Raw genomic sequence first — 12,804 nt, forward strand, 5'->3', positions numbered from 1 at the left:
GCACAGCTGATACTAAAACGCTGTCTAGCTCACTCTAGTACTCGGTACCAGAACTCGCCTGCTTTAGCAAGAGCTGTAAGAACACCCATACAGGTTGGGCCAAAGGTCCAGCTTTCCCAGTACTCCATCTCCAGCAGTGGACACAAGCCAGTGCTTGGAGAAGAGGACGAGCATGTTTGTATGACACTCCCTCCAGCCCCCAACAACCAGTCCCCTACAGCCCCTCTCAACTGTAAAGGAAAATGATATTAACTATTATATTAACTTACTCCCTAAAAGTGATTTGGAAGAGCTACATTGTTTCTCCTTTTGCTGTGTTTATAGACACCTTCTCCCCCCCCCATACCTGGGTGAGTTGAATATGTGTATCAATTTGGCAGGTCTCTGCTTTGAAAAGGGAGGGATAATGACATTTTTAATAGAGAACAGCTGCTGTGGTGACTACTGCAATGACTCAAGTGCCCCAGCTTTTGGATTGCTTCAGGCTCTTGGCTATTTCGCAATATCTGCTTTCTATTTTCAACAGGTTTCAGGTGTCAAATAGTTGCTAATTACCTGAAATAAGTGGAGTTTCCTTCTTGAGGATATTTGTATCTTTGATCAAGTCAGTTCTCCCATCCCAACGCTAGGTTCATTTCAAATAAGCTAACAACATGCAAAGAACTTCTCTGGCTCTGTAGCAGATCTAAGTATTTTACAACTGTATCCAAATCCTTTTACTTAGTCCTTCCTTTCTAAAAGTTCCATATCCTCAAACCCAGAAAAATCATTTTTGTGTGTGTTCCCAGGTCACTAACCTGTTCCCCCCATTACAACCCCTCGTCTCAATTTTCTTTCTCAAAAGCTGCGTTATAAAGAGCAAAAGCAAGTAGATCATTCCCTTTCACTGCTTCATGCTTTCCCACGTCTGGCATGCCACCACCAAATTTGCTATTCAAGGTCTCTCAACCTCCATCCTGTCAGGGACAGATGTTTAACAAGCAAATAGAAAGCTGGACTAAGCTGAAGTATCTATGCAGATACTAATGTGCAGGAGTTTGAATGTATACAGGGAAACATTTATACCTTCCCTGGACACTGTACAGAATGAGCTAACACTCAAAGCATGATACGTAACATCCAGACCTTTATGTGCTGCTAACAGACAAGCAAATTTCAGAGCCCATTCCTGAATCCACAATGCAGCTTAGCAGAACCAGGACTTCATTGTCTTGCCTCTCAAATACGAGAAGTTCTCCTGATGCAGGCAGTTGTCACTCCCTGCATCATTATCAATTACCAGCAGAGCTTGACTTGCCATGGATAAGCTTACTCACAGTGCTACACCTTCTATACAAACATTCAGAAATTCACCAGAATGAGCAGAGACCAACCATCCTAGAAAATAACAAATTATATTATTCTTTGCTCTGGGAAATGTGGCAGCAGATAATACCTATATCCATTGATTGGCAGATCAGGAATGCAACAAGATCTTCCACTGATCTCTTCTGTTTGGTACTTCTCTAACAGCTGCCAGGCCCCCAGCCCAGGTATTTCCTTTTTTCCTTTTTTTTTTTTTTAATTAATTTTCCTTTTTACATGCATGCCTTTCCTTTTTTACCTTGTTGATCACTTCTGTCTCTGACACACTGCAAAGTAATAGTTTTTAATAACTAACACAGGCTACATCAAGTGTCATACCACAGCATGAAAAGCAAAAGTCTGCATAATAAGAAGATAATGAAGAGCAGTCATGGACTTCAAAGAACAATCACAAAGAACTGAGAAGCTCTTCCACAATTCATGCTCCATTTGGTCCCTGTCCCTTTGGGAATGGCGTCAATAGTGAAGACAAACAGTGAATAATTTTAACAGCAGCCTAAAATCTGGATGCAAGATGCAGCAAGAACAATTAGCAGAATAGCCCATGATGGCTCGCATGCACATTTACACGACTGTACAGTTGCTAGATGGTAACTAAATGCAGTGGGCCTAAGTTATTTTTAGGTCTACTGTGAAACCCCGTCACTTCCTTCCAGCTGCTCCAAAGACACACCACCACCATCACACAGGCCTGGGCTCTGTATCATTATTACTCCTGGCTTGATGGTCTGAGCCTAACCCTTGCTCTGCATTAGAATTTCACTGAGTAGGAATTCAGCCAAGGCGACAAAGCCCCTGACACAGACAGGGCAATGTGGACAAGAAGAGTATTTTGGACAACTAGCTCAAGTGGGCTGGGAAAGTGGTCTGGCTGTTGGATAGAGAAGTCACTGCATTCGCTGCAGCCCTGCTAGAGGTCTCATAGCCATGCTGGCCAAGGTCACTTCAGTTGACGTGTCCTTGAACTGCTGCAGGCAGAGCATGCATTACTACGGGACCTTGAGGGAAGGGAGAGTAAACGAAGTGGCAGAGGGAAATGGAGGCCAGGATTTCGAGTAAACATCCCACGCTAGAGAGTTCTGAAAACAATGAACTTGACAGATTCCAGCAGCAAAAGCGTCCTTCATGTCTCTGCAGTGTTTGCTTGGATCTTGTTATGCAGACATATCACTTAAAAAAAAAAAGAAGCCCTGCTGATATATGAGGACTAACAGGCTTCACTGTTAGACAGATCAGTGAAAAGAAAAGGCCTCATCCTGTTTATGTATGCTTCCGAGGATCTGTTCTAAGCAGTAGTACAAGATGCAACACAAACTCTTCAGGACAGAACAGCCTTGTACGCCTCTTGCATGCAGCCTGGCGGGACACAGCCCCAGGACCAAACTCCTGTATTTACCACGACTGTTCTAATGGCAGTAAGGCTCTGGTGTTCACATGAGCTCTCGACACAGTTACCTCTGAAGCGTCTACATAAGCAGGACTCTTTTGGAAGAATACAAGGGTGGATACAGCATAGAAGGCAAGCAGCACAGAGGATCACATGTATACCACACAGAGGGTTCAGATTGGGGCAGACTTGCAAGCTGCCACCTTCCCCCCAGATTTGCAAGACCCAAGTATAAACAATGCAGCTGCTGTCTCACTTCCAAAACTAATAATGGCAATCCTCTTTCTCAAGAAGGGCCAACATATTACACAAAAGCAAGGCTATTTGGATCTTCTCCTTACCCCCTCGGTCACCCTTAAGGCTCAACTCTTCAATTCTTGTTCTTATTCACAAGCCAACCCTAGTACAAGTAAACCCCATCTAACACCAGCAAAGACAGGACCACTCTTTCACCTCCCAACTGAGATGGAAGAAGCCTTGTCATGCTCATGCAGAAACAAAGCTGTAGCAAGCATCAGATCCCTGTACTTGTATAAGGATAACTCTTTATGGACTAAAGGGGGTAGATCTCTCAAGCTTTCTGCCTTTGCTCCTTCAGCTGAAAGCAGCCTCAGCTCTTTTATTTCTGCTCTGAACTGTCCCCCCAAAATTCTGTCCTTTGTTTCCCAAATCACTGAGAGAATGCACAGGGAAATATTGTTAATCTGCAATTAAAGAGAAGCACAAACAACACATATGTACTCCACCCATAAAGATATCCTCTGCTTGCTCTGGTGTGATAAATGAGCAATAAAGATTCCTCTGGAAAACCAGAAATCTCCCACTATATTAAAAAAGTATTTATCTCTGTATGTAGCAAGACATTCCCACATATTAAAAAATTCAAGTAAGAAAAGGCATTAAATATAGCAAAAAGGACTACATCCACTGCTTCCTTGCACTACACCATAAGCGAAATGAGAAGCAGAGAGATGAGAAAGTCTCTAACTGTGCATTACTGTTATAGATAATGTTATGCTGCAAACACAAAACCAAGGATCAAAAAGCTAACAAGTCATTAAAATTTAACAAGTCATTAAAATCGTTCTGTGTTTTTCAGAAAAAAGGTGTTCCATTCATTAAGTAGCATGCTTAGCTACTTAAACAATTGAACCCTTTTCCTAGCATCACGGTGCGTCACAAAATGTATTATGTCAAAAGGGTTATCTGTAGGTCAGCAGTGGTCTGGCCTAAACACACTTACATATCACTAATTAAAGAGAATCAGATTCTTTCACTAATACCCTGCTATATGATAATCCAAGTGGTGGTCTGCAGGCCCTTCCCATCTGGCCTGTCACCTTTTGTTTTACAGTCTCAGAGGAGACAAAGCAGTTCTGAGAGCCACTCATACCACCCTGGGCTTTGTACCTCTAATGTACCTTCCAGGTGGCCATGGTCCAGATAACTGACCAAGGGAAGGAATCATTTCACTGTGCCTTGGGCCTAGATGGCTTCCTATGGTCCTCTCCAATCCTGTTTTCTATTATCCATCTGACAGCACAGCTGGAGAGCCCAACTTTAAAAATACTAGTGTTTCACAAAGGTAACTGTTGCTGACTTGCTCTTAAGTAGCACCCCGAGTTTGAATACCTTAAGGTACAAACAACTACAAACAACTGAAACCCACTTAACAGAGGGAACGTGACTACCCTGCAGCCAACCATTCACACTGCAACAGAATGGCCGAGGTGTCACTCAGACTCTCCTTTAACACCCCCTCCTCAGAGGCATTAAACCTGTAAGAGACCTGTAAGGGATGATCACATCCATGAGAATGACAGCAAGAGAAACACTATTCCCACAGGAGTTCGAGTAGACAAACATCTGCTCAATCCAACGCTACATTTAACACAGTGAGGCAGAGTCCAGCAACTGCAGCACATCAAGCTGAGGGAGGAAAGCAGACAAGGAGCCCTCATCATTCGTGCTTGCAGAGTAAAAACGGTTCCCTAATAGACAGGGTCCTTCAGCTAACTGGAGTGGCATGTTCACCTGAACAAATCTCTCTTGCAGAAAGGGGTCATGCCTCACATGGCAATTAGGTGTTTGACAGCCCAAGGAGGCTGACGCCATTCAGACTTCCAAGCCCAACCAAACAGCTCTCCACAGGTGAAAAATCCAAACTCCTCTATGAAAAACACAGCTCCTGTTGTTCTAAAAACAGGAGGGTTTTCTAGATTCCCCAGAAGGCCACTGTCAGCAACAGACACGGGAATCCAGAGCTGATGCTCCAGCTATTCAAGCTTCCTTGGCGACTGGGAAGCACAGCCCTTTCAGGAGGAGAGCGATGATGCCTCTCAGAACCACAACGACCAGTCACCGCAGGGAGCAGGTGCTTTCAACAGGCAGTTCAGTGAATGCCAAAGGCAGTCAGCAGAACACTGCCTTCCAGAAGCATTATGACTACCATTAAAATACCAGCCTGATTTTATTACCCTGTAATTTGCATCTATAGGGTTCCTCATCAATTACAACGGCCAGTAGCTTTTCTAACAGAGGTGTCAGTAAGCTGCACATCTTATTCTTCTTCCCCTCCTAAACCTTTCTTCCATTTTGTCTTCCTTCCTTTATTATTTAAGTTTGTAGCTGAAGTGTCATCTTTGATACGGCTTCCTTTTAGACTCCTATATTAGCCCACTTCTAAACTTCATGCCTTTGTTTCCCCCTTTGAAAAAGACCAGTACACACATCTGGGTCTCTGAAGTGTTGAGACTGTTTTGGTCATTTTTAGAAGGGAGAAAGGGAGGAAAAAGCAGTTAACTGATTTATCTAAGATCAACAAGCCAAGAAACTAAGGGCTAGTGAAAAGCTTTGTGCTTGTGTCTCAAAGTAAATAAGCTGTGGCAAACACACACTACAACATTTCCGATGGTGATTACAGCTTTACTTACAAAGAGATGTCTATATTAATTATATTATGAATGGCACCAAGACAGCGTGTTTTACGTTCAAAACAAACAATCAGAAATGACCTTCCAACTCCCACTTGAGCAAACAAACAAAAAATTATTTTGAAGAGACCATGTTTAGAATTTCTATTCTAGTAGTAGAACATTAGAAGTGATTTCTGGAAAACCTAGCTTTTCCTAATCCCATTTTTCAAGCCTTCCTGCTTCAGAAACTGTGACAATAGTGTAACTCTAGCTTGCACTAAAAACAATCAGATTCAGGTTTTTCCATCACTGTCTGAAACACAAAGAACCAACTCTATTTTCTTTGGATGCAACTGAAACAAGTACTTTTCCTAATCATCTTCATAATTGTTTTATAGACATGTTAAAGGTTTCCTTCCCAGAGTGAAAGGAAAATGTATGAAAGCTGTAAAATATTTCAATAGCCATCAAAGAGTTTAGAAAGCTTGTCTTTTTCCTCAGAAGTAGCTTAGAAGTTTTGTCTTTAAAGAGACTGCTTGTGCCAGTGACGTTAAAATATCAAAGGACAGATGAGGAAAACTGTAAATGCAATTAATTTCTGCATACAAAGGAAAGGAAGTAGCAAGCATATAGCCTGAAGTCTGTTAATTTAAAAATGAAATACCAGATTAAACCCAAACTGGTTCAAGTTTCTAAACTGATAAGGTTGTTTGTTGTTGTTGTTTTATTTTAAAAAGACAAACCTTTCTCTCCAACAGCAAAAGGAAGCAAGGCAGCATTAGAAAAGCCAAAGCAGGAACCTCAGCTCTCCTGCCCCCATTTTACTGCATGATCATCCATGACTGCCATATCTGGGTCCATCTAGCTTACTCTCTCCCTTTATCAGGCACACCTTTATGAAGTGCTTCCTATCTAACTCTCCCATCACAGACCAAAGCACAGGGAAGAAATGCTGGACTTCTCTGACTCCAGCCACACCTTCAATCATCTACCCTTACTTTCCATATCATCTTCCCTTTCGTACCTATTTCTCCTGCCCTGAACAGCACTACACCAGCATCCTCTTTCCTCCCCAACTCATCATTATCCATTCACCTTTGTCCTTTTTATCAGATCTCCTCTGAGTATAACTACAATCTCTTCTGCTCCACGTCGTCACTACCAACCTCAGAAACTTCCCTTTCCTTGCTGCCATTCCGTCCAGCCCTGCTGCTGAACATTTCCTCACTCACACGTGTTCAGCGAGTTTGTAACCCAGGCTCAAACCCACCCAGTCAGCAGAAAGGTCATTTGTTTGACTTGAACTTCACAATATCTTTTTTTTTTCTCTTCCTGTTTCCATCCCTGTAACCTCCTCTATCAACACCACCCACCCCACTGTGTGGCTTTATCTTGGCCCTTCTAATTCATTCAACGCATTCCTCAAAGGTCCTCTTAATTTTACACCAAATCTCAGTGAACTTCTGGCCTCACTCCTTGCCCTCTCAACTCTTCCTTCTCTGCAATAGACCTCTGAGTACTGTTATTAGGGGAAAAATTCCACTCAGACATACCAACTTGGAGAGGTTGCTCTCTGCTGCAAGCCTGTCAATTTCTGTGCAAATTTAAAATGCCTCTCTGACATCTCAGAAATGCCCAGCCATCAGCTCAATATGGCTACAAAGCTCCCTTTATTCCTCCCCACCACTTTCCAGCTTGCTGCACCACTAGATACCCCTTTGTTTGATTAAGACTAATCATAGCTTTAGGACACACAGACGGAGAAGCAGCTGCTGAAGTGACTGTATATCAACTCTGCCTTCCCAAAGAAGGGAATTTTTTTTTCCCACATGGGAGAGTAACAAACAAGAATGATTCTGTGACCTACTAAAGGAGCATGCAGAAAAACATGAGTAAAGCTAAGACCTGAATTTCGGGTTTCTTGGCTTTAATTCCTCTTGCCCCTCAGCAGAAAGAAATGAAAATGGGTAGGGGGAAGAGAATTGGAAATCAATGTGTTAATTTCTGTTGCCATCAACTCCATTCAAAGCACATCATAATCATGAAACACAAAATCTTCACTAAAAGTAATTCCAAATCTCACAGTTCAGCCAAGCTTTTTTCAGACCACACAAAAGTTACTGAGAACTGGTAATCTGAGGACAAACTAGCTCCCTCTTCCCTATTTCAGCAACCCATCAAAAATTATGCTTATGAAATCCATGTTGTATTTAAACCAGAAAATAAGATCTGTTTACTGTGTGAAAACACAAGACAAGAGAACTACAACAAAACATGTAGATTAAATGGTAAATCAAAGGATAATATCAACGGTATGCTTTTTTAATGAAAAATGTGACTACTGTGCACACACTGTGCACACCACGCCCTACACAGCCAGGTCCACGGAAACCACTAAAACCTTGTGACCTGCAGAGCCACCAAAATAGCCAGGAGCAAAACAAAAAAATTTGTCCCTGTATCTAAATCTCTGTGTACAGAATTTGTCTTTTCTTCCCATAAGTCACGTGTAGGCCCGAAGACACCAAAACCTTAATTTCAACCAAGGTCTTTTCACACTACCACTACTAAATGTTTACTTTGGCAAAAGAAATGCATCTTCGAAATGAGAACAGCTCAGCAATCTTTCTGCAAATCTTTCTGAGATTCAAGGTTGTCAAGGTGGAATTTAAAAGTGTATCTTACATAGAGCTTAAAAGCTTGTGACTATAACAAGCATTTGACATAAGCAAGGTAAGAGGCTCAGTAATAATGACCTGATTCATATTGCACTCTGAATATAGTATCCTTGCTTTTAAATGACCCTTAACCATGAGTACTTACAACACAGCAATGCTGCTCAAGTTAGGCTTAATTCGTAGGATGAATATAGGTGTTTTTATCAGAGTAGTTTCTACAAGCAGCATACAAAATATGTAACTAAATTCTGGAAGTTTTTCATCTCAAACCTGCTATCACCATTGCTAAGAACTTCCCAAAACACATTCTGCATTAACAAAGAATATGTGGCAAAGGTGCTTTGGAAACGAGCTGATCCCTAATGTCAGTCCACTGATGAAGGGAGTATTTTTGGCTTACATCTACATGAAGAGAAGGGGTCATATTGCTAAAGAGGACAGATGAGATCTAGAAATGACCTGGCAAGCTTTTCAAAAGGTAGCCGTCATCATAGTTCCCAGACCCCACTCTCCTGTTCTGTGCAACTTTAACAAGCAGGATCCAGAAGGGTTTAGACAAGTATCTGATGCCAACGTTAACACTCTTACCTAAAGTACATCTGGCATGTTCCTTAAGCTCTTATTAAAAGGTGAGAGAACTCTGAGGCTACTCTGGGCTCATAATAAATGAGCCCAGAAAGTCATCTTCATTTACCCTATCATACCCTACTGCTAAGATGGACATCAACTGACATAATAATATGTAACAGAAGTTTAAAAAGACCACCACCCACATTAAGTGTGAGTAGTATCTTTAATAATTCCTGAAATAAAGCATGTACTTCGTTTACATGACGTACATGACCACATGCAACTGACTAGCCCATCGCCTCAACTGCAGAGATCTTCTCCCCAGCACTGCAAGAGGGGAAACTTCATAAAGAAAGTGAATGACTTACATGGTCCCAGAGCTTGATCAACCTCTTATTTCCTTCAGGGCATGGATAAGACACACTGGGTGAGTACTAACTGAAGTCTGCACTATCACATTTTACATCTAGAGAAAGTAACTAAAGAATCAACTTAAATCTACTTTTTCCAGGAGTAATGCATTGTATTTCCTACTCCTCGCAATGATTACATTAGTCATTCCAGCATGATTTACCTCTCTACCACCTCAGCATCAAAACCCTAGAGATAAACTAGCACAGTGCCACTGATTCCTACCGCATGTTTTTCAGAGCTCCACATGCAGAGTTCAGAATACGCAGATCTGTATTTCCAAGTGCATATTTCAGATTTTGGACCTTAAACAAACTACATGCTAAACTTTGGGAACAATGGTTTCCAAAGCAGAGCTTTCCACAGGGAAGTCGAACGTCCCCATATTCCAGCCTGTTAGGGCAGTACCCTTTTGTAAAGCATAATTTTACAGTACCCTTTCGTAAAGCATAATTTTTCACTTCACATAAGCCTTCAGCTTGCATTCTACAAGAAGCTGAACGTTATTCTTCCACTGAAGACAACAGCTCTCCAAAATGAAGAGAAAAAACTCTTCTGTCCCAATCTCAGAAAAAAACTTCATTATATGCTGTGGTCAGAACATCCCAGAATACAGTTCAGTTTTGGGAAGTTACTTTTGGGTAATGTAATTATCTGGATAATTGTAAAGTTATTAAAGGGCTTTACTAAATTAAATATCAAGATTATGTATCATTTGACTTAATTCTGCTTAATAACCATTGTAGGCCATATAACCACTGGCATAGTTTCTCATTAGAATGAACAGCATCAAAGGTCATTTTCATTTCGGAAAGCATATTTTTAAAAATCTTTTTGCCTTGAAAGTGTCCTGCCTGCCATAGGTCAGGCTAGCTACCTACACACATCAAGATCTGCAAGGTCACATTGTTTTAAAGGGCTGAGATGAAGGGGCTAAAAGAGGAAAACCAGGGTTCTTTTACCTTCGTCAGTATGGTATAGTTCCCACAATCAATCTCTTGAGAAAAAACAGGTGACATTTAAATAAAGTACAGCCCACATGATACCTGTTGTAAACCCTAGTGTTTATAAGTAATTTATTGATTTAGAAGATTGTTTTAATCTCCTAACTGTACAGGGGAGTATGCTGTGGCCATATTTTCCCCTGTGCAATGGTTCATTTGAAATGAGGATTTTCAACCTGCGCAGCTGTATACGTCACTGAAACAGCTATGATGAAAACTAAAATTAGGTTAGCTTGTACTGCTCAAAGGCATGAAGGAATCACTTCCCTCATGTTCAGAAATAGTTTTTTATCATAAAAATTTTGACAGTTAACAGTACAAAGCCATATTAAAAACATTATTTTACAGCACAATTAAAAAAGCCCAGGCTACACTGTGCATCCCATCATGAACATGATTCAGCACAAATTTGGTCACTTTCAAACATAAACCATCCCAGGTAATGACCTAGGTAATCTAGAAAAACTTTGCTTTCTAGCTCATTGGCAAAGCTAATGGATACCACACAGTTTAGTGCCTCTTTTTAAAACTTTTAAACACCGAAATACTAGCAATGGGTGTCAACTGTAAATAAATATTACACACAGAGCTCTGCTACAGCAACTTCCTTGTTTTTGTATTTAACATAGCTGCATTACCCCAGCTCTAGAAACGTGATGAGTTAGCTCATGCCCCTCATTGCTGGTTCTGCAACAGCCACAGAGCAAAAACCACACTTCTTCACCTTTTTGTTTTACAGGTTTTGGTGTTGGTTTCCACACCCCCCAGTTTTTTTCCTAGAGTGAATTTCTATCCAGCAAAGGCAGTACGAAAAGTGTAAACACAGAATCTGCGTGTTTTGTCAGTGCTAGATCAGATAGACAATAATGGGAAAGATACATCTGAGGCAACAGCAATGAAAACATCCCCATAAGCCAACCAAGTTCAAATCAAACTTGAAGCACAGCACAAAACACAGTTGCTGTTTACCAAGTGTTGTGTGTTCCCTGAGGAGGATATGGACAGAGATACCGCTTCCAAGGTAGAAAGGTTCAACCTACCTGCTTAATCAATCATTTGTTAAACAGCGATGATTCCTCATTTCATACCCACGTTCATCACCCCAAATTAGACTTTCCAAAATTATTTTAATCCTTTTTAGACCCAAGTTTACAATTGGTTTGTTAGGCAGATTTTAAAAATTTATCACAAAGCCAGCAAGTAAGCAGGCTGGATCTGGGCAGGATGCTTCATAGTTACAACTAAGCAAACCTTAACGTATCCAAGTACCGAAGTATTAAGAAAATGTTTTTGTTTGGTAGCCTCTAAGAAGATATTTTCTGCACCTTGCCTCATACTACCACCAACAAGCAGGATAAAATTATTTCTGCTAAAATAGATTTGGTGCTCAATTTATGCATCTACCTCAGAGTTCGGTATTGTCAAATTAGTATCACAGAATTATTTCTTTGCATTAGATGTGATCCTCAGTTTCAAAATCCCAAGGATACATAGTGGAAGCACAACATAAAATAAAGCTGATAGAGGCCGATGAGAAGATACGCGTGAGAAGTCAAGTTCTGTCCCTCGTAATACTTGTGGTTCCTTTGCGTGTTCCTCTCAGCTTGTACAATAAAGGCAGACTGGTTAAGTTTTACATTTTTATTTCTTTCGTAAACACAAATAATTTATGCCCATTTTTGTACGCACCTTATTTAAGATTAACTCTCTTGCTAGTAACTAATAACTTGCTTAGTAAAAATTATCAAAATGAGAAGATTACTTACATTTTCTCACTAACCGTACAGAACGGATAGTTCTATTGTTTCCTCTTCATTGAGCAATACTTAAATAGAGGAATTTGGGGTGGGCAAAGTTAATTTTCTTTTAGCACGCTAATATGGTTCCCATAAATGAAAATAAATATTTCTGTTGATATGCTCAGAGGCATTTTCCATCATTCCTTTTAATCGACTTCCAAAATATGCTCAATAGAGAACATCAGATTGGATCCAACTTCTGCTGTATCACACTGAACAAAAGACTCGAGCAGGCTCGATACATCTTTTCAAAACACTTCTATTCCATAGCTCTGCCTCCATTTTGGATGACAGACAAAGGGAGTAAATGTGAATATAATGCCTTATTAAACAGACAAAAAGCAAAAACGAAGTCTGAGCAAAAGGCGCAGATAAACCCAGGAAGTGCTACAACCAACTGAACCACCGGAACAAAGGAAACAATGACAGATCCCACTTTCTTGAATTTGTTATAAAAATAAAATTGGGGGGGGGGGGGGGGGGGGGGGGCGAAAAAAGGAAAAAAAAAAGAAAGCAAAATTGGCCAGTTTTCACACAGGCCGGGGCACAACCCTTACTTTGCCCTTCAGGGATTTCTCCCGAGACTCTTCAGCACTAGATGTTTCCACTAACTTCAAGCCTGACCGTGAGATGCGGAGCATATTCTAGTGCCAGGAAGAGTCTGCAGACGCAGCG

The 12,804-nt window shown here is 40.9% G+C and overlaps 1 protein-coding gene across 5 annotated transcripts in view; it reads right to left on the bottom strand.

Moving 5' to 3' along the window:
• Positions 1–12,804, bottom strand: part of MLXIP (MLX interacting protein) — a 54,205-nt gene that overhangs the window by 40,457 nt on the left and 944 nt on the right. The window lies entirely within an intron of this gene.

The sequence above is a fragment of the Mycteria americana genome, chromosome 13 (genome assembly GCF_035582795.1).
Source record: "Mycteria americana isolate JAX WOST 10 ecotype Jacksonville Zoo and Gardens chromosome 13, USCA_MyAme_1.0, whole genome shotgun sequence".
NCBI lineage: Eukaryota > Metazoa > Chordata > Aves > Ciconiiformes > Ciconiidae > Mycteria > Mycteria americana.